Below are 27,670 nucleotides of genomic sequence, written 5' to 3'. Positions count from 1 at the left end.
ACCTACTTAATAAGGCCAAAACTCTGTCATATGCGCTCCTCCGATTTTTCTTTTCGGATGGAGCTTTGCATGTTCCCTCGGCCCTAAAGGTGTTCAAGGCAAAAGTGGTGGCTGTGCTCGCTTATGCTGCCCCGCTCTGGGCCGTGTTGACTGATCTTGCTCCCCTTGAGACTCTGCAAAACCAATTCCTACGCCGGCTCCTAATGCTTCCTCTGTGCGTAAGCAACGCAGCCATGCGACTAGAATTGAAGATCGCATCCTTAGAAACTTGTCTGTGGAAGCAAGTCTTCAATTACTGGTTATCACTGTGGCATAGATTACCAAACCATTACCTTATCCAATGCCTATGGCGTGATGAATTCTCTAGCCTTTGGTCTAGTAGAATTCATGCCAAACTCTTGAGCTATGGAATCTCTCCTGCAGATTCCCTAAAATTAGATCAAATCACAGCTCAAAGACTGATCCGCCAAAGACTGGATGACATCGACTTACAGCGAAATTATATGCTGGGGGGAGGTGTTTGTTCGCCCCAGAGCATTGGTATCACTTTAACTTACTGCGTCCCATCATACCTCTCCTCCCTTTCGACTGTTGCCCATAGACTGGCCTTCACCAAAGCGAGGTTTAACGTTTTTCCCTCCAATGTCCTGAGACATAGATTCTCAAAGGGCCAAGTCCCCGCCATGTGCGAATGTGATAAGGTGACGCCGGAGTCGCTCCAGCACATTATGTTTTCTTGCCCCTTGTTCAATGTGTTACGAGCAAATCTGCTGGGATCAATCATACAGAAACTAGCGGGTACCCCTCCAACATTCCACCTTGCCCAAATCTTGCAGGATAAGGATACCCATACGACCCTGAAAGTGGCTAGGTTCCTGGTCGCGGTCCTTACCCAAAAGCGACGCCAAGGAGCACTACAAGCTAATTAAGGCGTAGGATGCCATTCTATCTTATAGTATTTGATTGTTATAGCGGTGTTTTAGCGGCTGTTTTTTTCTTTTTTTGTTCCCTTCCCTATTTTTTTTTTTTCTTTCTTTTTTCCCCACGTGCACAAGTTGTTATTTATGTTTTTTCTTGTATGGGCCTATGGCCGTAATAAATAAATTGAAATAAATTGATTGAAACCTTAAGCAGTGCAGCTGGAAAGCACATAAAAGGGGGGCGGAGACTGCCGAAGCATGAGGACCATTTTGCCAGGACCTTCACACTGCCTGGTTATCAGACCAAGACAGACCCGACGGTCCCTGTACTCCTCAGTCCAGATGTGCACTGACACTACAATGGGGAAAACTCAAGAAACGTTAGGTCACATGTGATTGCCTTGCCCTGCCAGGCTCAAGGCCACTGTACAGGATGATGAAGAGACCACCTGGCCAAGCAGGAATGGAAGGGGCAGCCTGGAACAACCACCCTGCATGCCAATTTTATTTTATTTATTTATTTATTTTTTAAACTGACCTAGCAATGATAGAATCTGACAAAGCAACATTTGCTATCAGAGGAAGTATTACAAGAATAACGTCCTTCACGGCAAACAGCTTTTCCACAGGCAAGCAGAGGTATGAGCAACGGTATCCAGCTAGCCCCCAAATACGTTAAAGGGGCAGTGGAGCCACTGACCTATCCACTGGGAACACCCAGCTCCTCAGGGAATAAAAGGGGCGTAGAGTAAGCCTTAGCAGAGGCTGATGTCACATGAACCAGCCAGTAAGATAATCCAAATAATGGTACCCCCAGTTAAACGAGTCTTGACTCGCAATGTTCAAACCAGAAAGGACTTGAGTGCTGCACAGCCTATAGCGCAACCCATTGGCATCGCCTTATAAATGTAAGGACCATCCAATTAAAGCCCAACTACTTATAATCTAGAGGGTGAACTGGCAGCAGCCTAACAGCCAATTCAATATCGCATAATGTCAACCAGGCCCTCATCCAATTTGTTGGTAAGCTCAACTGCCTGATCCAAAGATGCATATTTCACGGAACAATTCCAGAGAGTCATTCACTGAGGTGCCTATGGGATGCGATAAATTATAAGGGGGATTATATGGGGCTTTCTTAGGGACGATCCCTAAAGGGGATAAATGAAAATAGGAATAGCAGGAGAATCAAGGGGATACCTCCATGCGTCCCAATGAAAGCTGCTTCCTAACCTTCTTACTTGCTACCACAGGTAGCTCTCTGACTGGCTTAGAGTTGCTGTGTTCTGAGCCACTGGCTGAAAAGCCAGAGGAATCCCAAACCTTGGGAAAACCCTTCCCACAAACACAAAACCACTGACCCATCTAGATAACCTTTTAGCCAGGCTTTCAAGGAAGATATTTTTATGGAAATATGAGTGAGAGGTATTGAGTTATTGCTTGCTAGTCGCCAGCCCCCACTTGGGCAGAATGCCCTGCCTTGAGTTGCCACCATGACGTGTAGATTTACAGGGCCAACGCCGGCCAGAAACCCTAAAAAGTCCCAACAAAGCTGCTGCCGGGCCAGCTTCCTGCATACAGCTTAAGGTTCTATTGCTTAGGGAATTTCCATTTGAAATGTGGAGCTGCGCAAGTGGTCCACATGTCCCCGTCCCTGCGATCCTAGCAAGCTGAGGGGATAATGGCAGCCCTGCATCTAACGTTCCCATAGTGAATTGCAACTTAAAGAATAGTGGGGTGGAAGGGACCCTGAGGATGATCTAGTCCACTCTCCCACAAAATAATAATAATAATAATAATAATAATAATAATAATAATAATAATAGTGATGATGATCTATTTGTACCCCGCCCATCTGGCTGGGCTTGCTCAGCCACTCTGGGCAGCTTCCAACAAAAGATTAAAATACAGTAATGCAGCAAACATTAAAGGTTTCCCTAAACAGGGCTGCCTTAGATGTCTTCTAAAAGTCTGGTAGTAGACATCTGATGGATTACCGGCACCATACGCTGACCAGCTGAGCTATCCAGGATGGTCCCTAGAGACCCAGGTTTGACATACCTGCAAGGAGGTGTAAGCATCATCCCTGCTCCCCTTTTCCCTGCTCCTGGATCGCCACCTCTGAAGACGCTTCCTTCTGGAAGAAGGCACCTAGGGCATCAGCAAGTCAACCTCTGCAGGAGAAGCAATCTCTGGAGGCATCTGCAAAGGCTCTGTCATAGTCTGCAAAAAACTAAATGTGAGGAACTGGTGAAACCAATGCTTTGTGCACCACATGGGGAAGCTATTCAGGCCGGAAACGCTGCCAGAGGCCATCAAATTCTAGGGCCAAGCGGGCCAAGCCCTAAGATCACCTGCTAGGCCAGACATAAATGTTTCCAATGAGTTAACAAACTCGAGGCAGCCCACCGCCTGTCCAGGTGCCCCTGTTTGCCCTTTAGAGGGAAGCATGCCCTCAAGAAACCCGAATTTCTTTTTGGGAGCAATATCACAAGTGGGCCGAACTACCATGCAACAGAATAGTCCAAAAGGAGCAGCTTGTTTTGTTATGTGATAAGAATGGCTAAGTGGGGGATATGAACCCTGTCTCCCAGGTCCTAGTCCTGCACTCTAGCCACTAAGCCACAATGGCTCGTCTCTAAAATGGCAGTTGCCACTATCAGGGCAAACAAACTTGAAGAAAATAAACTTGTTCAGAAACAGCATAGTTAAAGAGCATACACAGAGTGCTCACTGGAGGCACGGAGAGCCTCTGGCTCCACTCTGTCTGCCTACGATATACATTAGCCACAAGTGAGCCTGCAAACAGATAAATTCTTATAGAGAAAGTGAGTCACATACCACAGAGACTAACAATTGCTGTACTGCTAACTGTAGCAGGCTTAGGCTTGAATGATATGTGCAGGCTGAGAAGGCCGTGAAGGCCTCCCTGCTTCTGCTCTCTGCCTTTTTTGTCTCATTGCAATATTAAAGGAACTCAATATAGAGCTCCTGCCCAAGGCTAAATTAAAACTCGGCCAACAGCACTGCAATCACCCAAAATAAAGCCAACCTATGAGGATACTATAAACGAAAGTGATTCCAGGTAAGCTGGGAATTTACTGTACTGCTAACTGTAGCAGGCTTAGGCTTGAATGATGTGTGCAGGCCGAGAAGGCCGTGAAGGCCTCCATGCTTCTGCTCTCTGCCTTTTTTGTTTCATTGCAATATTAAAGGAACTCAATATAGTGCTCCTGCCCAAGGCTAAATTAAAACTCGGCCAACAGCACTGCATGCAACCAAAATAAAGCCAACCTTTGGGGATACTATAAACAAAGTGATTCTAGCTAGGCTGAGAACAGCCCTGACTAGCCCCACAATTAAACAGGCAAAAAATGGGGGAAACCTCTTTGCAAAAGAAAGCCCCTAATGGGGGCTCTCTCCCTATTGGGAAAGGCAAGCCCAGGAGGATTATGCACAGGCAGCGCTCACAGGTACAGGGAGAATCTTCCCACAGGGCAGGGAAAGGGGTGGGGTAGGAAATCAAACAGGAAAAAAGGGGTATTAAATTAATTAAGGGACTAGAGAGGGGAATTAAATTAATTAAGGGACTAGAGAGGATTAAAAAGAAGGGGGGAAATAAAGAAATGTAACCAGACAATGAGAAGATTGCTCCTGATCCGATGCACTCTGCAAAGAGAAAGAGAAACCAGAGTGCACCAATATTTAAAGACTATGGTCCCACCCACTCAATTTGCAACATACAATTTGCCCCAGCAACCCGGTTATCCAATCACAGATGCCAGGCAATAACTATTAACCAGCCTGGCAACAAGAGGCCTGGCCCGGTGGCCCACACCGCAACACGTGCTCTCATTTATTGGAGAACACGCTTTATCAGTGGCGTAGTGTGGGTTGTCAGCACCCGGGGCAAGCCAAGTAATTTACGCCCCCTAACCCCCTAACCCTGCCATGAGGGAGCAGGGTCGGATTCCCTGAAGCCTGATAAAACTAAAACGAGAATGGTCAAAATGAAAGAAAACATCACCCCCAGTTCATGAGAATTTCACCAAAAGTTTCCGTCCCTTTGATAATTTTGGGTTATAATTTGTTTTCTCATTATTGCTGGAAGAGAGTAGAAAAATGCAGGAGAAATTTGTGGCATGGGTATATACTTTACAATGCTGAGCAATTAAAAGTGTAAACCACTGGAGAAGAAGGGCAAAGAAGAGGAGCTGTGATGGTCCTTCATGGTCTGTGGTCCCAGAAATTTGCCTTGATCACTCCAGGTGCTGATATTAGACCTACAATAGCCCAATCTGCATTCATGTCTGGATATTTTCCAGATGGGTCTGGAGCCAAAGTGCAAAACACATCCATGTCTAGGAGACTCCCAAAGCCCAACCCCAAGTCCTGATTCATCTCTAGAGAAATCTCCCTGATTTGTAAAATCAGAGCTGTCACTGTGTTCGATCCCATCTAATGACGCTGTTTCAAGGATGTAGCAAAAGTCAAGCTAGCTGAATGTGTGGCAGTGGGTGGGAAGCTGAAAGAATAATGCCTCAGACAGGCATAATATCATTATAGGAAAAAGTCGGCTCTGTCATCCATGTCGAACCTGCAAAACTAGAGACAGAAAGGTAGACCATCAGCAGGTTGAAAATTGCATAATTTCATGGATTTTGCTGTCGCTCTTCTTGTCTATTCTGCATATCTGGCCACAGATGTCTCTCTCATGGGATGAAAATATAAAATAAAGGGATCAATCTTGCCTTTCGGGAGAGCAAAATGGGTAGTAGGAGGAAATGGCAAGGTAAGAAAAATGAATAGATATCCCTCATTATTATTATTTGTCCCCAAGGCTGCCCCTTGGATAAAATGTGAAACTTATCCACTGCCCCTTGGATAAAATGTGAAACTTCCAACTGCATGTGCTAAGCAAAATTTTAACTACAGTGGTACCTCAGGTTACATGCGCTTCAGGTTACATACGCTTCAGGTTACGAATATTACCTTGGGTTAAGAACTTTGCTTCAGGATGAGAACAGAAATTGTGCTCAGGCAGTGCGGCGGCAGCAGGAGACCCCATTAGCTAAAGTGGTGCTTCAGGTGAAGAACAGTTTCAGGTTAAGAACGGACCTCCAGAATGAATTAAGTACTTAACCCGAGGTACCACTGTAATTTAAAATATAGCACGATATTCTACTCACTTTGATAATTTTTATTTACACCCCGCCCTCCCCTGCCAAGGCCGAGCTCATGGCGGCTAACAAGCAATAATAAAAACAAGTTGAATGAATACAACTTAAAAACAAGATTAAAATACAACATTAAAATATTGAAACATTAAAATAATTTGTATCATCACAGGAGGGGAAAGGAAAAAGAAAGAGGGGGAGGGAATCAAATTGGCTCCAAGCCAAAGGCCAGGTGGAACAACTCTGTCTTACAGGCCCCGCAGAAAGAAATCAGATCCTGCAGGGCCATGGTCTCATGAGGCAGAGTGTTTCATCAGGCCGGAGCCAGTGTTGAAAAGACCCTGGCTCTGGTTGAAGCTAATCTAACTTCCTTAGGGCTCGGGACCACTAGGGTGTTGCTGTTTATGGACCTTGAGGCTCTCCGTGGGGCATACCGGGAGAGGCAGTCCCGTAGGTAAGAGGGTCCTAGGCCGTCCTGCTCCTGTGCCTGCCCTTACAAGCAGCAGCGGCTGTCGGCAGTGGCAGAGGAGGAATGAGCAGCCTGCAAGCAGCCCTTTCAGGCTTCTCGTTCCTCCTCCACCATCTCTGCCACTGTCGTCAGTGGAGGAGGAGGAACGAGCAGCCCGTAATCAGCCTTTTTGGGCTGCTTGTTCCTCCTCCTCCTCCGCTGCCGCCACCAGCCTCTGCCTCTTGACAGCACCCTAGGTAGGGAGGTGGGTGGGAGGGGCTGGGGAGAGGGGGGGAGAGAAGCTCCCTTTGCCGTGTGCATACACATGTGCATACACATACACACACTCCGGCACACCAGGAGGTTTGTGGTGTGGTAAACTAGCCCCCCCCCCCAATCTTGCCAACCCCTGATCTAAAGTGACCCATAAACTCTCTTTTTTTAAAGAAAAAACTCAACTCTTTCTCTCATACTCCCTGCCCAGCTCCAAAAGGTTATTAGAAAATATCACAAAAATCCGTTTTAAAATAAAGCACCTTGTTAATTGGTTTTAGCCAATGTACTTCATATCGACACTGTCATGTTGATATTTTCATCATCCTGAGCCATTGAAGTTTTGTGTTTGAATCAGGTTTGCTATTAAGTTGGGGAATTAAGAAACACAAAGGGAAGGGAAAGCTTTCTTCTCAAATATGTATATGGTCAGAGGATTTTAAAAGAGGATTAAAGGGGAAGAGGAATTAAAACAGGTAATTTATAAAGAGCTAAAAGGAAGTGATCCTGATTAGAAATTCCTATTCTGAAGTGGAGGTTTTGAGTTATTAAGTCTAAACCCATATCTTTGTATAACAGGGTGGTGATGAAGTGTTTTTCAACACTTACTAATTTGTGCTTCACCTGTTTGAGTTAATGGGAATTTAATAGGGCTCTGCTGTTTGTTGCCAACTGAATATTTTGGTGCAAATGAGGGCAGCCAAATTTCTCCAGATTTCCCCTCAATTACTTAATTTATACGTTTTTTCATCAGCCATTGCAGTCCCACCATTTCTTCCTAGGACCAGTACGAGTAGGGATGTTGATCTGTTGTTGTTGTTTAATCGTTTAGTCATTTAGTCGTGTCCGACTCTTCGTGACCCCATGGACCAGAGCACGCCAGGCACTCCTGTCTTCCACTGCCTCCCGCAGTTTGGTCAAACTCATGCTGGTAGCTCCAAGAAACTGTCCAACCATCTCATCCTCTGCCGTCCCCTTCTCCTTGTGTCCTCCATCTTTCCCAACACCAGGGTCTTTTCCAGGGAGTCTTCTCTTCTCATGAGGTGGCCAAAGTACTGGAGCCTCAGCTTCAGGATCTGTCCTTCCAGTGAGCACTCAGGGCTGATTTCCTTCAGAATGGAGAGGTTTGATCTTCTTGCAGTCCATGGGACTCTCAAGAGTCTCCTCCAGCACCATAATTCAAAAGCATCAATTCTTCGGCGATCAGCCTTCTTTATGGTCCAACTCTCACTTCCATACATCACTACTGGGAAAACCATAGCTTTAACTATACAGACCTTTTTTGGCAAAGTGGTATTAAAGAAGGGTGTGGTGTTGTGGCCAGTGACCAATGCTCCCTCCTTTTACTGTACGTACAGGCCACAAACTTAGCTGGCCACTCATCCAGCATATGTCAGAAAAGACCCTAAGCAGTTGCAAACATATGCACATTGAATTTATCAGGAACACCTGCCGCACGACACATAGTTCTATGTGCATACAGTGGGATGGGTAGTTCATGCTGAGTCTTTGAAGCTCAAAATTGGTCTGTGCAGCTGTGAAACTACATCAGGATACAGTGGTATGTTCACGGACCTCCATTTCATGCATGCTGAACATGTGTTGACTGGGGTCATGGCCATCCAGTGTGTGGGCGGTAGAAGAGCTAGTCTTGTGGCCCCCTTGTACACTCTTTGAACACAGGAAGTTTCCTCTGACCTCCCCTCCCCAATTTTCAAATACCCAATTAAATGAAATGCTGTCATTTGCTTAGTCCTCAGCAATGGACGCAGGTTAAACCACAGAACCTAGAGCTTGCCGATCAGAAAGTTGGTGTTTCAAATCCCCGCAACAGGGTGAGCTCCCGTTGCTCGGTCCCAGCTCCTGCCAACCTAGCAGTTCAAAAGCACATCAAAGTGCAAGTAGATAAATAGGTACCACTCCGGTGGGAAAGTAAACGGCGTTTCCGTTCACTGCTTTGGTTCGCCAGAAGCGGCTTAGTCATGCTGGCCACATGACCCAGAAGCTGTATGTCGGCTCCTTCAGCCAATAAAGCAAGGTGAGCGCTGCAACCCCAGAGTTGTCTGCGACTACCTAACAGTCAGGAGTCCCTTTACCTTTACAGAAATGGCATCACATGTTGAAATGCTGTTGGAAAGGCAGAAAAGTGGAAGGCAAATGGTAAACATACCTGCCAAAATGCTGGTGAGTTTACTTTTTTTTCTAAAAAAAAAAAAAAAAAAAAAGGATTTGCAGCAGAGGTGCGGAGTACTGAATAAGATTGGGAAAGTGAGACACTGGAAGAACCAAAATGGACAGATCCTTCTACCCTTAGACCTAGGATGTTCTCCTGATAGCTTTTTTTGTTTTTGTTTTGTTAAATTGGTGATCCTCTTCATAACTTTTCACTCACAGACAGCGCCAGATTTAGGTGTGATGAGGCCCTATGCTACTGAAGGTAATGGGGCCCTTTATATGTCCAGCTGTCTTTTGTCATCAACAAATTGTCACTGTTTTTTTTGTGCTGAATATTTGCTATATGGTAATTTATGGACCTAATAGGTATCTAACACCATTTGCACATAACAATATATATATATTTTCAAAGTAATTGTTGAACTGAAATCCAGAACGGATTAAGTTTGAGAACCAAGGTACCACTGTATATAGAAATGAGCAAACCAGTGATATTTTAGGGAGCACGCTAGCAGACATGGCCCATTACTTACATCATAGGAGCCCACACAACACAAAACACTGTTGCTGTATGTAGGTTTTATTTTATTTTATTTTTATCTTATATTTTGGAAATGTACATCCAGTGGTTTTTTCCCCCTTTTAATTTTTTGGGGGCCCCCGAGAGAGTGTGGCCCTAAGCTATAGCTTGTTTAGCTTATATGTAAATCTAGCACTGCTCACTGGTCTGTTTTGGATGCACTGTCAGAAAGGTGAAGTTGCAGCAATGGCGATGCAGACCATTTAACCAGTCAGTCTCTTGAGTTCAGCATTTTGTGACTGTCATTCACGGCTCTGTAACCTTGAGATTTGATCACTCTAATGTATTTCCTACGAGGCCACCCTTGAGAGGCTGGTACAGAGCACAGGTTCTGGTGGGGCTATACCACCTAGGGCCTTGTTCTTGTCAGCATCGCCCTTGAGCCAGTGCCACCAACTGGACTCATCCACTTCAGCCCCGACTGGGCTAGGCGAGCTGGGTAGCACTTCCAGAGACCACCTTCCTCACAGGAACAGGTCTAAGTGCTGTGGACTCACAACTCAGAGCTGTGAGCACCAAACTCACTTCCAGAAGACAGTCGATGTACAGCAGAGTATAGCAGAGCATAAATCACTCGGACGACAGCGCTGAAGAATATCTTCTTTTATTCACTAACAGCTACTGTACTATACAAACTATATACAAATGGAGATGCTAGAGTGCACTGAGCGTTACAGCTGCTTTCTGCAGCGACCTTATCTACACAGAGATAACACTCAGTCTTTTTCTCTCCCTGACTGACTCACTCACTGACTCTCTCACTGACCGACTCTCTCTTTGATGTGGTGCTGGAGCAGAATATGTAGAGATCAGAACACGCCTCCTCCTCTCTGCAGAATCAGCAGAGTGCTCAGGAGATTCTTGGATATGGGAGGGGTGAAATCTCCTCAGTTCTTGCCTGGTTCTCTATTACTCCAAGAGTACAAATCACTGTAGTGGTCCTTTACAAACCATAACTGACTGAGAATTAACAGGTGGAACAACCCTCCTCACCTGTACCCAAGAAGGGGAGAGTGGTCTTTTAAGTGTGCCATGTATGAATGGTGAATGTATGTTAAAAAAAGGCATTAACTAATGACTACAACTAAGGAACATTTTGCTCACACATTCCAAGGGGGCATGTAAACAGGCAAGTGATAGCAAGGAAGAGGGTTGCTCATCTAATCACTGCTGCAGGCACCATTCCTTCACTTGCCTAAACCAACAGGACCACCGCTTTCCATATCATTTTTTAAATACATACTGCATGCATAAGGATGTTTATATATAGTATCGCCTGATTCTTAAGGATGTTATGAGCAAGACTTTTAATTTATTTAAGTCACTTAAAAACAGAATAACTAAGGTTTTTGTGGCCAATGGGAATTGGTTAGAGTTTTTTTTGTTTTTTGTTTTTAATAATAAATGTTTTTGGCTCAATTATTTGGTTGCAATTATTGCCAATGATCCTGAAAGAAGCACCCTTTTGTATAAATAGGTCAATTACTTGTGTCTTTGCTGAAATAGAATGTCCATTTCGAGAGGACTGAATGTGTCAGAAAAATAGGTCAAAACACAACCCAAATATAAAGCTACGTTTTTGGTTTTTTAATGGACTATGATGAAATGTTCCGGAAGGAGAAAATGTTCATTTTTTTTCCAAAAGCACTCTGACAGTTTGAGTTCTGAAAGGAAATTGGAGCACTTTTTTAATTTTAACTTTGGAAAGGGCTTGTTTCAGTGAGTGGAGATTTTGATGTTTGCTTGTTCTTTATTTTGGCAGGAAAGTTCTGGTATTTTCCTAGTGGTTTCCCTTGTAGCATCATGCAACTTTTATAACTAAAAGCTTCATTTTCCACCTCTTTCTCAGAAGCCTTTTCATGTACCTGCACCCAATCATACTGTGTTGCCCTCCTACATATCAGAAGCAGTTTCTGCCACTTACTGGCCCTTTAAACACTGTTGCAAAGTTTCTTGCTATGCGGAGTAACTCATTTGCCTCCAGTTAAGTTTTTACTAGGGGAGTACATTGGCAGGTCAAATAACAAAGCACATCAGGATGATTTGGGGGCCTTCTTCCCCACTCTTGAGTGCATGTACAATGTCACATTTCCCCCTGGGTGAGATTAGGGCCCCCACAAAGTCTTGTGTCTATTTGTTTCTGTACCATATAGAATTGTTCTGTATCTCTTTTTCTCTAGGTTCATGGGTGAGGCTGTCCAAAATGCTGTCCACAAATCACTTAGGAGCTCTGGATTACTTGTTTGTTATTAAACCATAGCAGCAGAGGGGATTTTTTAAAAAAGAAAGAAAAGTTAAAAGCATCATTTATGTCTTTTTTAAAAATCCTACATTGCTCTGCTTTAACAACAGGAAAGCAACCCAGGGCTCTTAAGAACTCTGCAGGCAGTATTCTAGCCAGCCTTATGTTGTGAGGCCCATCAGGGGCCTATTGGAGGACACAACAAACTTAAAAATTCTAATGTGAAGTTGCATTTAAAAAAAAAAAAAAGTATACGATAGGAATACACACAAACCACTTGCCTTTAGAGAAAACAGGAGGAAGACATAGATCCCTGCCTCCTCTTAAGAGATTATGGAGGACAGTGAATCTCTTCCACATTAAAAATAGCACCTGAACCTGTTTGTCTGCAATTTGGCAGGATTAATCCAATCTGAGTGGTGCCTGTGCCTATAAATTTTATCCACTTTGACCAAAAGATTAAAAGCTATAGCAGTTTTTAAGTCCCACATTATAGTGAATGAGGGATGAGGGCCAGAGATTAGACTGCAATAGAGAGAGCACACAGCCATTCAGAAACAGATTCGAATTATAAATAAGCAAATAAACAAATAAATAAATAAATACAGAGGCAATGTGAATCTTGGGGCCCTGTGACCAGGAACCTCTTATCACCAGGGTTCCTGATTTCGGAAAGGTTTCTGAATGTTTTTAACAGAATGCACATGAGAATTTTCTTCAAACCTCCATGCTAAATGTGTGAAGGTCTGAGCTATCATTCATACGGCGAGGTATCAGGGACTGGCTAAACGAGGAGGAATGGTAGGAGTCTATAGTCATCATCATCAAGCCTTTTATTGCCATCACATACAACATCCAAAGCAAATCAATACAGAATTACCACTTCCCCAGTGGCAGAAAACATTTGCTAAAAGAAAGGAGGCAGAGCAGTCTATCATCACATCTCTTGGTCTCCAGGGAGATCAGACATCTGCAGTGTATTTTGACGACAAAAAAACCAAATAGAGATATTTAGCCACTATCTTGGTGAGCTCCTGATCATTCCCCAGTAATAGAAAATGTATGACCTCTGACTCTGGTTTCCATTTGGGGATACAGAGTTGATCTAGAAATTGCTAGCGGAGATCAGCATATAGTTTACAATTGAGAACCATATGTGTAAGAGTTTCCACCAGGTGGTCTTCACATGGGCAAGTTCTTTCTCTTTCTACCCTGCCTGAGAACCGTCCCCAAAGGAGGTTTGATGGATTTGAATTAAACCTGGCCAGTGAAAATGCCCTTCTTTCTTGAGGGTTAAGCAGAAATTCAAGGTAATTATGGTTGGTTTCATGTGCCCAAGAAAGTTGAAAATCAAGAGGGGAACATGTTTCCTCTGCTGCTACTGTTAGTTCTTGGCGTTCAATATCCCACAGCCTAGTTTTTATTATAGCCTTGGCAGATGATAGGGATATCGATCGCAAAAGTTCCACTGACAGCCCAAGCTGCTGTACCTTCTCGTTAAACTGTTGTAGCCCTGGGGAAAGAAAGGGGTCTAACAAAACTTCACTGAGAGGATCTTTATCTGATGTAAGGGAGTCTATAGTCAGGGAACCTCCCCACAGGGAAGCATCAGATGGGGAAGGCAAGAGAATGGTGGTGGGATGCAGGAGACAGGTCAGAGGAAGGATGGAGTGAAGATGGGTTGGAAACTGAGCCAGCACCTGTTTTAAGGCAGCTTAGGAGGAGGAGGAGGCTGAGACTGCAACAGGCCCCGAGCCACCTGCCAGTTCCACTGTTTCCTTCTCCCCTCCTCCGCTGTCCCCAAGAACAAGGAGGGGGTTACATGTAGCAGAACAAAAAGCACAGAGAGCCCCTCCTCAAATGAGTTTGCGACTGTTGGGAAGGCTGGGGAGGAGCCTTAGGAGGAAATGGGATGCTCAGATCCTCAGTCCTGGCAACTGCCTCAAGGGGGCTAGTTCTGCCTGTGGAGTTCTCTGTTGGGAGTTTGTCTCTCTGAATAAAGAATTAACCTTACGCTCATTTCTGAGTTTCTGTGCTGAACCAGCCCTGACATCAGGGACATTGAGATGGGGATGTCTATGTAAAAAGAACCAGATTGTATCACACCTAACATTGCATTTACTTCCCACTGTATCTCACCCTGATTACGTTGGATAGGTTTTTATTTGTGTATAATATGAACGATGGAGCAGATCTTCTGAATAATAGTAATAGTAATAGTAATAATATCAATTACGTCTTAACTTTCACATGTTTGAATATAGTAGATCAGGGTTGAGGAACCTCTGGCCATCCAGAAGTCATTGGTCTCCAGCTCCCATATAATCTCTTATAGAAACATATGTTGCTTTCATCTTTTAGTTCCTTTTCATATATACACATATGTTAAATATGAAATAGCATATGCAAGCAACAACACCAAATTCCCCTGATGGTTTAGGCAGAGGTTCTGTTTTTTATATAGATTTTATATATCGAGGTACTATTTCTATTTTTTTTTCCCCTATAAAGAGATATAGATTTATAGACATTTCTTTCTTGGATAGTGTCTTTATGGTCTGTATAGTGTCATGTCCTTTGGCTAGTGCATTAAAGCTTATCTACATCCATCCCCAACCCCTCATCCCCAACCCCTAGCATGTGTATTATTCCTGCAAAACACTCCCCAAGCAGCTGATTGCCAACACTCCCAGGTAAATGTCATGATGGTCATGTGTGAAGCAGACTTTAAATGACTGGAGACTGAAAAGAGTCAAGCATCTGAGCTTGCTCCATTGCCAAATTGGATTCTGAGCCAACTTCATTCTGTTTATTATTTAATTTACTATGAGTATTATAAACTGCAGTTTATTGAATATTTAAACCCCATAATGAAATAAAACAATAAAACTAGGCGGAAAAGAGACAGCAATATACAAAAATTATCAAATCCATAAACACATGTCCAATAAATCCAGGCCAACACAAACAGATCAACACATCTATAATTCAACAAACAAAACTAAACAGCCGTGAGGACAATGACGAGAATTTCCAATTTAACCAGACAGGACAACCAAATAGCTTTACTAACTTTTCCCATCCCATCTTTCATGTGAGGCAGTGCACACACCCCACTCTCTCTCACCCAAAGAAACAGGGCCACATGAAGACCTTTAGAAGCCCTAAGCACCTGAAATATTTTGGTGCCCCCATATATTTCTAACTAAAAATATAAACCATAACAAACCGTGTATCATCAATCTCTATTATTGCTATTTTATTATTACTATTTTCTTATCAGTGTACATATATGCAATTCTTTCATCTACAGTGGTACCTCAGGTTACATACACTTCAGGTTACAGACTCTGCTAACCCAGAAATAGTGTTTCAGGTTAAGAACATTGCTTCAGGATGAGAACAGAAATCGTGCTCTAGTGGCGTGGCAGCAGCAGGAGGCCCCATTAGCTAAAGTGGTGCTTCAGGTTAAGAACAGTTTCAGGTTAAGAACGGACCTCCAGAATGAATTAAGTACTTAACCCGAGGTACCACTGTATTGTGGGAGCGATTTTGTGGAACCTGCTTCAACTGCACCATGGTAAATCCGGTAATGAAAAAATACCTTCCCTTGATGCCCTAAACACATGCTTATTTTGCTTCAAATAGTGGAATATGGGCTGGAAGTCAGTCAATGAGCCACCACTGGTGTTTTTATCCTCCTCCTCCCAGTCTGCCAAGGTTCTCAAATGGCTTAGTTGTTGAAGAAATTGACTCCCAAATGCTGTTTGGGAATGTTTTTGGGAAGCCGAACAGTCAATGTAGCTTCTGCTTGAGTGCAGAAAGCTCCTGCAGCCAATCAGAAGCTGTGCCTTGGTTTTCGAATGGTTTCGGGAGTTGAATGGACCCCCGGAATGGATTAAGTTCGAGAACCAAGGTATCAGGTCAGTAGGGCTGCTAGGGAGGGGTACACAGGTGGGTATGTACGCCTCTCTCATGCCTGTGCTTTTTAATAGCTGAAAGAAACAGAAGTCAGCATTTCCATTCCATCCCACTTCAAACTTTCCAAAAATCAGGGACAGAAGTAGTGTAGTAGGTTCACATTGTTGGTACATTTAAACTGTGCTGGGCTTCTGAACCAACTAAGCTACTTTATTATATATAAGTGTTACAGAACATGGCTCCTCTCTCCTTCTTCGAGAGAACAGACTAAAAGCAATAGTAAAACATAATGGAACAGTGTAACTAAACTTCCGTTCTCATGACTCCAACAGTATGGAACGTCAACACAGACATGTGATGAAAACCTGTTGTTGGGATACTGCCAGGGAGACAAAGTCCATCATGACTCCATGTCGTCTCCGGACATCCATCGATCTCCCGTAGACACGCAGTATCAGCAATTAGTGACACGAGCTCCAGAAATAGCTTGCCACATTCCAGAGCTGCTGCACGCTCTATCAGCAGATAATGCACACAGCGAAAGATGCATTCAGGAGAGCATATTTACAACTTTATTCAGCGTTGGTCAGAACAAAGAGAAAACATGACTGCCTGCTTCAGTGTCTCCGGCACAGAGAGAGAAACGAAAGCAAAGACACAACATAAACTTCCTGTGAACAGGAAATACGCAGACTCTATGACTCACAAAGCCTGCTCCCTTTTAAGGTGGAACGGAAATATCCTATCAGAAAACAATCATACATCCAGCAACACAGGAATGAAATCCCAACACACATATGTATGTGTCCCACTTGATTGAACCGTCAATTGATTATTTTCATGGAAAAATAACAATTTTTCTCCCCCCTCCCCACTTGCTGGAGTATATGAAACTGTCTGCCGCCAGAATGTCACTAATCCTACCTAACTTCATTAAGCTTCTATCTTAGTTAAACATATATGCTTTCCGAGTTGGAGTTCTTTGAGATGAAATTTGGTGGCATTTCATTATTTGCAAACAAAGCATTTTGCTGCCACTATCATGTGAAAATCAGGGCATAAGACATTTTTCAAAGGCTATGGTAAAATCAGGTATCATGAGTCATACTCTTGAGAGGACTAGCACCCCCCCCCCTCGTCCCCCAATCTTTTCTTTGTTTAACATATCAGTTTTACAAATGCATGATGAAAAGTTTTTCTTAATATCCTTTAGTACCCTATCTGAAACAGAACATTCCAAACAAATGTATCCTGTCTTGACATAAATGCAAACGTAACCTGTCTCAGTAGCAGAATATCTTCTAAGTGTTTCTATGCCATCTACAGGCCATTCATAAAACTGAGTGGACTTACGACTTGCATATTATTTAATCAATCTGGCAACCAAATAACATTAGACATTGTTAGATGTCTCCATGCAAACATGGAGACTGTTTTGAACATCAATATCACTGTTTAAAGTATTCCTTCCCAATCCTAATAAGGATTAGCAGGTTTAGCATCAGAAGCAACCCCTATACAGGATTGCTTTCATATGGCTTGGGGGTCGGATAACTCCATACCCTCCAACATTTACCCAATGAAAATAACAACATCCTAAGGAAAAGTGGAACGTTCTGGAATCAAATCAGAAACCGGGATGGCTTCTCTAAATCAGGGACTTCCCTAGAAATTAGGGAGACTTGGAGGGTCTGTTATTGCTTTGTCATTGAACCTAATTTTAGATTTGCTAGTAATGCTGCAGATTGAGTCCAACAAAGTACATCCAGATAACCAGGACTGAATGTTCTCCATCCCTCCTTCTCTCCACACACACATGTTGAAGAAATTTAAAATTTAAAAGTCCCTAGACTGGATGTATCCCTCCCAGAAACTCTCCAGAAAAGGATGCAGGCTCCAAGGGCAAAGATAAGCCTTTATGGGATTTTGGATTTGGATTTGATATCCCACCTTTCACTCCCCTTCAGGAGTCTCAAAGTGGCTAACAATCTCCTTTCCCTCCCCCCCCCCCACAACAAACACTCTGTGAGGTGAGTGGGGCTGAGAGACTTCAAAGAAGTGTGACTGGCCCAAGGTCACCCAGCAGCTGCATGTGGAGGAGCGGAGACGCGAACCCGGTTCCCCAGATTACGTGACTACCGCTCTTAACCACTACACCACACTGGCTCTTGTATTTGAAATACAAATGTGCTTAGGGAAAGCCTCAAAAATAAAGAGGAGGCATCAAAGAAGAACATCAAAAGAAATGTGTTTTTTTATTACACACGTGATTTCTATTCACCAGTAAAGGATTGCAGCAATCTTATTCAGGATGAAAACCAATGATTTCATCTTGAACCAATCAAAATCATTTGGCTTTTCAGATCAGCCTTCATCATAGTATCATGTGATAACATATATCATTTTTCAACGTCTTTCTTTATTAAGACTTTGACTAATTTTCCTATTCATTAAATGTCTTCCAATATCCTCTTGCATCTGTCTACAAAACAAGATTAATCACAATTGCCACGCCTAGCCAATTCTCTTCTCATGCATACAATGGCCATCACAGATTCTAATAGTTTATTCTTTTCAGTTTTCTGAATGGGCATGTGCTACATACAGTACCTGAAAACAACCAGTTCTGTACTGTAAAAGGCAGGCGGCCACAGACCTTTTCAGTTCAGCCAGGCCATAGGCTCGAAAGAAAATGGAATCATCAAAATGATACAGTTTTATGAAATGTTTGGTTTTTTCCAATCACACACATATGGAGGGAAGCTAAAAGTCTACCAATTAGCTGTTTGGCTGGGAATGCAGAGTGGGATGGGGTGGAGACTGAATCCAACTCACACTCCAGAACTGTCAGTTCCTGAGATTTCAGCCTTTGGGGAAAGCCCTGAGGTTTAAATTGGATTTGTTTGCATCATGTGGCTACTTTCTTCACTCCATTAGGACTTTCTTGCATACAGTGGTACCTCAGGTTACAGACGCTTCAGGTTACAGACTCCGCTAACCCAGAAATAGTACCCTGGGTTAAGAACTTTGCTTCAGGATGAGAACAGAAGTCACGCAGCCACAGCGTGGCAGCAGTGGGAGGCCCCATTAGCTAAAGTGGTGCTTCAGGTTAAGAACAATTTCGGGTTAAAAATGGACCTCCAGAACGAATTAAGTTCTTAACCTGAGGTACCACTGTATATCCAGTTTGACTAGTTTCTGTTCTTCCGGCTGTTGGTGGATTGAACTCCCATAAGCCCCCAGTCCACTACAGTAAAAAATGAAATCAAAGGGCTCGGACAAATGTTTGCTGAAATGTTAACATTCAGATTTGGCGGGCTGTATTGATGCCAGATTTCCTTCATGTATAGAAGCTGACAAGCTTCCTCACCCATCTACATTCTATCCCTATATCACATTGCAATTGTACTTTCACCATGCAAACTCTGTCCCCATTGCATGGACGGGCAATCATTAGCCTTAGCATCAGAAGCAAAAAAAAACCTGGCAAGGTATAAGTTCAGAGCTCTGACAGGAGTGATTTGTCCATCCACCCACAGACTGCTGGGTAGGGAAGAAGGGGGAGAGGGGTAAAAGAATGAGGAAAGGGGGACAGGAGAAAGAGAGAAATGGGGATGCCCCACCAAATTTTGACTTTGACCCCACCTACTGCTGGCATCCAACTCCCAACAGATAACAGAACACAGAATTTGATAGGACAAGATTGCCTGCCTTTGCCTTCTTGGAGTATTATCAAAATAACTTGATTATTTCTTGTTGGCCAGTGGTGCAGGAATGGGAATATTTGGGAATATGGGAATCTTTTTCCAGTGCTGAACTAAATTCAGCTGCCCCTCTTCTCAAAGGAGTCGTGTGTCCATGTCATAGCTTATTGCATGGACCACAATGTCTAGACTGGGGCTGGGATTTATTTTTTTATAAAATCACAGGAAGTGTCAAAAACACAGGAGGGGGTGGAAATGACAATTTCAAGTAATGAGGAACAAATGCACATGTTTAATTAAAAACGAACAAGCAAACAAGCCCTCAGCTATCCTAAGGAGATGTACGGTCTTATTCCTAAAGATATTCATTCATCAACTTCAACAAGACTCCTGGCACTGCACATGCTTTAAGTATCTGCATTGAATTATCAATGAGAATTTCCGCAAGTGAGCTTGCATGGAGAGAATGAAGCAACAGGGTGTAAAATGTAAGAAGCAAGCTATTTATGTCCTCCAATATGCCCTAGATAAATGGGAGCAGTGTTGTATTGACAATATAGTTACAAATTTTCCTAAAATAAAACAAGGGCATTGAAGAAGAATGTGTCTGGTGTATCAACTATTAAAAGCATGGAAACTGGACATATTCTAATAAGAAGCCCACATGACATCCAAGTACTATTGGGAAACACCCTCTAGCCTAGATCCGAATGGACAGAGCACATACATACAGTAGACCCAATGCCGAGTTTGTGGGCAGATAGGATTAAGTGAGGTTGTCTGCCCACCACTGTTAATTGACCTCCTACTAACCAACGTCAACACCAGAAGTAGCTGGCATAGAGGGCATTCTGGAGGTAGGGAGGGTCTAAGCCAGTCCAGGAGCTATTGGATCCTGAGCCAATCTCACTGGATCCTGAGGTGCCCTCATTGGATGGCATTAGTGTCCTGCTTCTCCCACCTTTCACCATGGGTTCAATGAGTGGCAGCGCTGCAGCTGTGGCAGAGGCCCTGCCACTCTGTCAATCCCTGCTTCTGGGGGAGTGATTTGGATTGGGGCCATCATCCAAAGCAGCATGGGAGGCAGGGGTGCCAACTTGAATAAAATATTGGGGGGGGGGATGAGCAGGTAAGTCCTGCCGTGCATAATCGATCATAAGATGCAGTGCACACACCATCTGAATGGCAGTGTCCATCAGCTTTGTGGGGGTCTGGACCCTCAATTATTTTATTGAGGGGGTTGAAGGCTGCATTTCTGGGCTGCATCAATAGGAGTATAGCATCTAGATCAAGGGAAGTAATAGTGACACTGTATTCTGCTCTGGTCAGACCTCACCTGGAGTACTGTGTCCAGTTCTGGGCACCACAGTTCAAGGAGGACACTGACAAACTGGAACGTGTCCAGAGGAGGGCAACCAAAATGGTCAAAGGCCTGGAAACGATGCCTTATGAGGAATGGCTAAGGGAGCTGGGCATGTTTAGCCTGGAGAAGAGGAGGTTAAGGATAGCCATGTTCAAATATATAAAAGGATGTCACATAGAGGAAGGAGAAAGGTTGTTTTCTGCTGCTCCAGAGAAGCGGACACGGAGCAATGGATCCAAGCTACAAGAAAGAAGATTCCACCTAAACATTAGGAAGAACTTCCTGACAGTAAGAGCTGTTCGAGAGTGGAATTTGCTGCCAAGGAGTGTGGTGGAGTCTCCTTCTTTGGAGGTCTTTAAGCAGAGGCTTGACAACCATATGTCAGGAGTGCTCTGATGGTGTTTCCTGCTTGGCAGGGGGTTGGACTCGATGGCCCTTGTGGTCTCTTCCAACTCTATGATTCTATGATTCTAAGGGACCTTGGCCCCTGGGACTTGGCTTCTATGATGAAAGGCAATGCAGGGTGAAGGAGAAACTGATAGAAAATGCTATTCTAGCACAAGCAAAGGGGAGTGCCAGCTGGCAGGTTTAATAAGGCCTGGAACAATTCCCAGTGGGGCCCATGAGGCCATTTTCTACAAACCACATTGACCTGATCTACACATTATATAATATATTATTTTGCAAGCAGGGCTTCCTAACGGTCTTCAAAGGGGCTTGCTGTAGAAGATCAGCTGATCATCAGGCACCTTTGAACTCTGATAGCTGTCAGTCACTTGGTATCATTCTGGCACCAGGTGATTGACAGAGGGGTAGTCCTGTCCCATTGTCAAAATTGGCCCACAAGGGGTGTGCAGAGTAAGGATCTGGCCTGCTGAATGGATCCAGTTCCCTACTCCTGCTTTAGCAGGATCCTTTGCTGGATCCCAGCTCCCTTCGCGAATGAAAGATCATCTTCCATTCATGGATGGCTAGCCAGGAGCTTAGCCTCCGTTCTTTTGATAATATTGAATGTAGTGAAAGCAAAAGTAGAGCATTGAATTTGAAATTTCACCTATAAGTGAAATTCAAGGTGTAAAATATGGGAAAATATTTGCAGAGTTCCAAGGGAAGCCAATAATTTTGATAAATCTCTTGGGAATAGCTGCATTCTGCACATCCAAAGACTATTTGTGTAGCAGCTGATCAGACTTGAAAAAACAATATGTTATCGGGTTGAGGAGACAGGCTCACACAACGCTCAAAAAATATGTTCATATGTTTGTCATAGCCTGACAGTCCAAACACAGTCAATTCCTATGTAATCATACACTGGTCACTTTCTGCCATTTTTCTGTTGTGGTTCGTTTGGAGTTTGTCGTCAACTTTAATACAGTTTTGTTGCAATGAAATTTTGCTGATCATTCCTTTTTAGATTCCCAACTGAGCATATGGATTGAAATCTTACATTCCATGCATAGTATGCAATAAACTACCATTGACAACTTTACCTCCTGCTTATACAGAGTAGTTTTAATCATGATGGTATTGAACCTGCAAAAAGCAATTAAGAGTTCTCTGCCTTTTTAGAATATCATTCAAATGGTAATAACATTATATCTGCCACAGGGATATCGTTGAAAATCACCCACCCACTCCATAGCAAAGGAACCAGATTCTGGCCATGACATGTAGAAGAATTCAGCCATACACATTGTGAGTTTAATGTCTCTTTGAGTGGAAGCCACAAACATGGAATGAGAGTGTTGAGAGGGATTCTATTGTGAAATTAAAGCACAATACATACTTGGGGAGATTATTCTCATCACAATGAGGTCATTTGGGGTTGCATCACTGTAGCAAATATAATATAATGTTAATATAACTTGCATAAGTGCCTATTAGCATGCTTTGGCACAAAAATGTTGAGTAAATAAGAATGTGACAGAATGGGTATATTCTGGGATAGCTCAGTTAGTAGAGCATGAGACTCTTAATATCAGGGTCATGGGTTAAAGGCCTGTGTTGGGCAAAAGATTCTTCCATTGCAGGTGGTTGAGCTCAATGACCCACACTTCCAACATTGCAATTCTATTATTTTATGATTTTGAACAATGAGGTTGAGCCCAAGGACTAAACATCATAGGGCAACTCAATGGTGGTAAAAAATGTAGTGATCTTCCAATGGGAAAACTGCAATTTTGAGGTTGCCAAGTTGAAGCCGATTGTCAATAGTGAAGCACCAGAGGCAGTGCTAGGTCTTCACGTCCTTGGAGTTCTTCAGTGCAAAGTTGAGAGGTGTTTGGTGAAAAAAAGAGGGGGAAGAGTTTTTGTTTTTATTTTCTGGTGGTGTTTCTGTTGTTCGTTCCTCCTAAATAGCTTTCATCCATATAAAAAATGAAGGTTTTAAAAAATAAATAAATAAATGAAGGAGAAGAAGAAGGCGACGACTATCTTTTTGCTTGCTTGCCCTCCCTCCCACCCTTTGATAAAAAGGGAGAGATTGATGGGATGAGAGCTGAGGGGGGCTTCGGGGGGGGGGTGGAGTGGAGAATACTTAGCTGGCTGCCTTCTGCTGATATGTGAGGATGGGTACTGTGTGAGAATGATGGGGAGTGTTGTTGTTTTTGTACGAAATGCAATCGAGTGCATGTCTACTCACAAACAAGCCCTACTGAATTCAATGAGGCTTGCTCCCAGAAAGTAAAAGTAAGTTTAGTTGAACTCAGTGGGGCTTATGCATGCAGAGATTCCACTTAGACCTCCGAGTGGGGAAGCAGATACAACTTGGCTAGTCTTAAATTAGTTGAAAATATATAAAATTTATTATATGGAAATTTATATTATTATTATTTTTTATTAAATCTACTGCTTCCTTACATATTAAGGACCTCCACTGCTGCGGGGAGGCCCAGCAAAGCCCTCTGCTTCTGTGGGGAAGTTCAGCACACCCTCTTCTGCCCCTGGGAGGTATGGTGGGACCCTCTATGGCCATGGGGACACCCAGCAAGGCCTTCTGCTGCAGTGGGGAAGTGTGGTACACTCTCCACCGCTGCAGAGAGGTACAGAGGGACCCTCTGCCATCCAGCAAAGCCCTCTGCCATTGCATATATATGCCATGATATATTGAGATATTGAGATGTTTAGGTAGTAATATATCATGATGTTGAAAACCAGATATTGCCCAGCCCTAGAGAGCAGGGCCTCTAATGGGCTTGGAACTGATTATGGAAGCAGTCTTCATTTAAAATCATCATATTAAAGGAAGTTTGGTTGGAAGTGATTATTTCAAATGAATTGTTTTACTCACGCAAGTTATCACATGATGTTGCGGTGATTAAGTGAATAATGTAGGCATGTGAATTTCAACTAAGTCACATTGGTAGAAGGCGAAACACAAATGTCTGAGAAAACAGAGCGAGAAGATCCTTAGTGTTTAGGCTTCAATAATAATTAAAAAAATAATGTTGTCTAGGACCAAGCAAGCATTGTGTGGTTATCAAATTCAAAGATGGATTTCTATATGTTTCTGTATATCAGCAAACATTGGTGATGCCATCTATAATGAACCATATTACAAATCTATTTGAATGGATTACCACATTTTAAAAGCATTACATTCTGAATAATCTTTCTATGAAATCACATCATTGTTCTTCACAGTAGTTCACCAAAATGTTAAGAAGCAAAGAAAATAGGAAATGTAAAATGTATGTCTGGAAAGCTTTTAAATTAGATTCCTTTGAAAAGTAATGGAGACCTTTGTGTTATCAAACTCAATGCACCTCTGAACAGGGGGGAAAACAATCAGATATGCCAGATGATAAACAGAAATGTCTTAATAACTTAAAAGGTTCCCAAAGAGCTTTTATTCTGTAGAGATATATAGGGTCTTATGTTTAGACTAGTTTGTAAAACACGGCAGGTTTTCACACAACTTTTTCAACAAAATTCAACTTAGCTGCAAGTGGATGTTTTGAAGTGTAATTGAAACTAATTAGTATGCTCTTTTGTTCAGCAAAGACATGAATTGCAAATTCGGGGACATTATTTAAATCTATTCAGCTGAGAGAAACCATGGGCAGGTCTGGGGATTCAGTAGCGATGTTGTATACCTTGGAGACCACATGTCCTAGCATGCTCAGCAGTACTTTAAGCAGAAAGCACTTTGGGACATATGATTCCCAGTGTGTGTGATGTCTCTACTGAGTACTTGAAAATGATAGGTCTCAAGGCTAGAAAGGGTACCACTGAAACATTTAAGACATCAGGGACGAACAGAAGCCTTGATAAGAGACTTGTATGTCTGTGCCACAACCAGGTAGATTTTTGGCGAGGGAATTGAGGCAGAAGGTTCACGAGGATGTAGGAGCTGTTGGGTTTGGGAAGGTGGAAGGGTGAGAGTTATAGGCTTCACCTCACCATATTTATGAGCACAATGAAGTTTCTGAATTTAAAATTTGGCTTAGAAATATAATATACTTTCTGATTTTTATTTTATTTTTTGAAATAACCAAACCAAATTCCAGATAGAGCTGAGCGAAATCAATCTTCCACTGCACAGGAATAGGCATTGCTGCCGAACGAAACAGTTGATCCACATAATGCATTAGTATCAGTATATGACATGAAGTAAAACAGTTGTTACATCTGCTAAACCCCTTGGGTCTCATTAGGCAGAGAAATGTGTTCCAAGCCGGTGAATATATTACTTTTCTCTCTCCTCTCCCGCCCAGCCAATTCAAATGATACATTTACATTATTAACTCTTCTTCCAATGATGATTTCCTTGTTTCATATAACTGCTATAAGGTCTTGATTTTCTTTTTGTATTAAGACAAAATGTCCAAGCCTGACTTTCTAGTTCAACAGAAGTTGCACTCTTCAGTTTCAAGATTTCATTATCTATCTGATTCATTGACATTTTCGACAGTCCTGTTTCTATCACATGAATCATATAATATTGAACTGGAAGGGTCACTGAATGTCATCTGGTCCAACCACCTGCAATGCAGGAATCTCAACTAAAGCATCCTTGGCAGATGGCCATCAAACCTATGCGTCCTTATCTGTGTAATAAGCTTGAGAACAACATTGCCTCAATGTTTTGCTTTCCAACTTTCTTTATAGATGTCTGATTGTCTTTTCTAAACAAACAAGCAAAGAAAGAAACAAAACTCACGAGTCTGACCTTCCTGCTCAGTAATGGGGTGGAGGGAGGGAATGAGCTTGAAAATGAACTAGGAATCATTCAAAGGTTTACCCCAAAATGAAATTAATTTACCCTTAGTTCACTTATTAATTATGGGAAGTGAAAGTAATTACTTTAATTATTTTTACTGAACTTCGTTCAGCCAAACAAGTTCATTCCAAGCACCCAGATAGATGGATGAAAAAACATTTTAAATCTGCTACTGTTTTTTTTTTTTGGGGGGGGGGAGGGTGGATACACTGATGCCCAATTTCAGGTTCATGTTCAGGGCATGTTTGATGAAAATGGCACTATACAGTGGTACCTCGGTTTACAAACTTAATCCATTCCGGAAGTCTGTTCTTAAACCGAAACTGTTCTTAAACCGAGGTGCGCTTCCCCTAATGAGGCCTCCCGCTAACGGTGCCCTTCCACTGTTCGGATTCCATTCTTAGACAGAGGTAAAGTTCTCAAACCAAGACACTATTTCCGGTTTTGCAGAGTTTGTAAACCAAATCGTTCTTAAACCAGACTGTTCTTAACCCGACATACCACCGTATGAATTTTCTGTAATAGGGAAAGAACGATTAAAGGCTGCTTTTCTTCCTAAGACTGAGTGGTTCATTTATGTAGCTTACCTAAGACTTCATTCAATTATCTCAGAGTAACAGTTATACTGTTGTCCTTGTAAAAAATGCAATCCATTTAACAGTATAGTCCCTCACATGTCTATACAAGTAAACCCCATTGAATTCAATATATCTTATCCCCAGAAGAATAAGTATGTGATTGCTGCCTACATATAATTGACTAAATAATCTGTTAAAAGGCATATGATTCATCAATTACGTTTATTTAATCAACTGCACTCTCTTTCTATCTCTCTCGTGTGTATGTGATTTGCATTCGATTTCATCAGCATATTTTATTTTTTTTAGCATTTTGATTTAACAGCAAAATTTACCCTCTAAGCACCTATGTATAAATACACAAACAGCAAGCGTCATGCTTGATTGCTAGCCATATGGCTGCCAGCTTTTTAATGCAGAGGCATCTGCATTCTTAGACAAATGGGAGCGTCTTGCAAACATAATTTGCCAAGTTTATTTCTCTTCATCCTCTTTCCCCCCCTTTCTGGCAATCATCATGGTTTTTGTGTTTGCGAGTTTCAGAACAATGTTTCTTAGACAAAAAGAGGCATATGGGAATAAATCTTTTGTTTTTTTAGAATTAACTTTTTTATTCAATTTCTTCAAGTATAAGAGAAGAACAAACTGCCGCTGTGATCAAAGGATTCAAAAATAGCAAACTTAAACAAAAAAAATTACTACTCAACAAATATTGACTTGATTAGTTCTTCTAAGTCCTTAGCTTAGCCAAGCAACAAAGTTTTGGGGGGAAAGGCATTCTGTCTTGAATTTTTACCTAGATTGGGTAAAAGCACCCAAATCTGTATAAATTATATTTGCCTCAATCCAGCAAGAGCAATCAATGTGTAGAAACAGACTTTTATCTACTGGTAACTTTTTAGCATTATCAAATCCTGCTAAAATTACCGCCCCCCCCCGAGAAAATTTATGAGATTTGTCTTTTTTTCTCACTCTTCCCCCTAGAAAAAGAAGGGCAATCTCCAGACTTTTCTCCTAAGATGCAGTAGTGAAGTGAATGAGGGGGTCAACAGACTGAATATGAATCCT

Source organism: Podarcis tiliguerta (assembly GCF_965153285.1).
Source record: "Podarcis tiliguerta genome assembly, chromosome: 7".
Lineage (NCBI taxonomy): Eukaryota > Metazoa > Chordata > Lepidosauria > Squamata > Lacertidae > Podarcis > Podarcis tiliguerta.
This window is presented reverse-complemented; position numbering follows the sequence as displayed.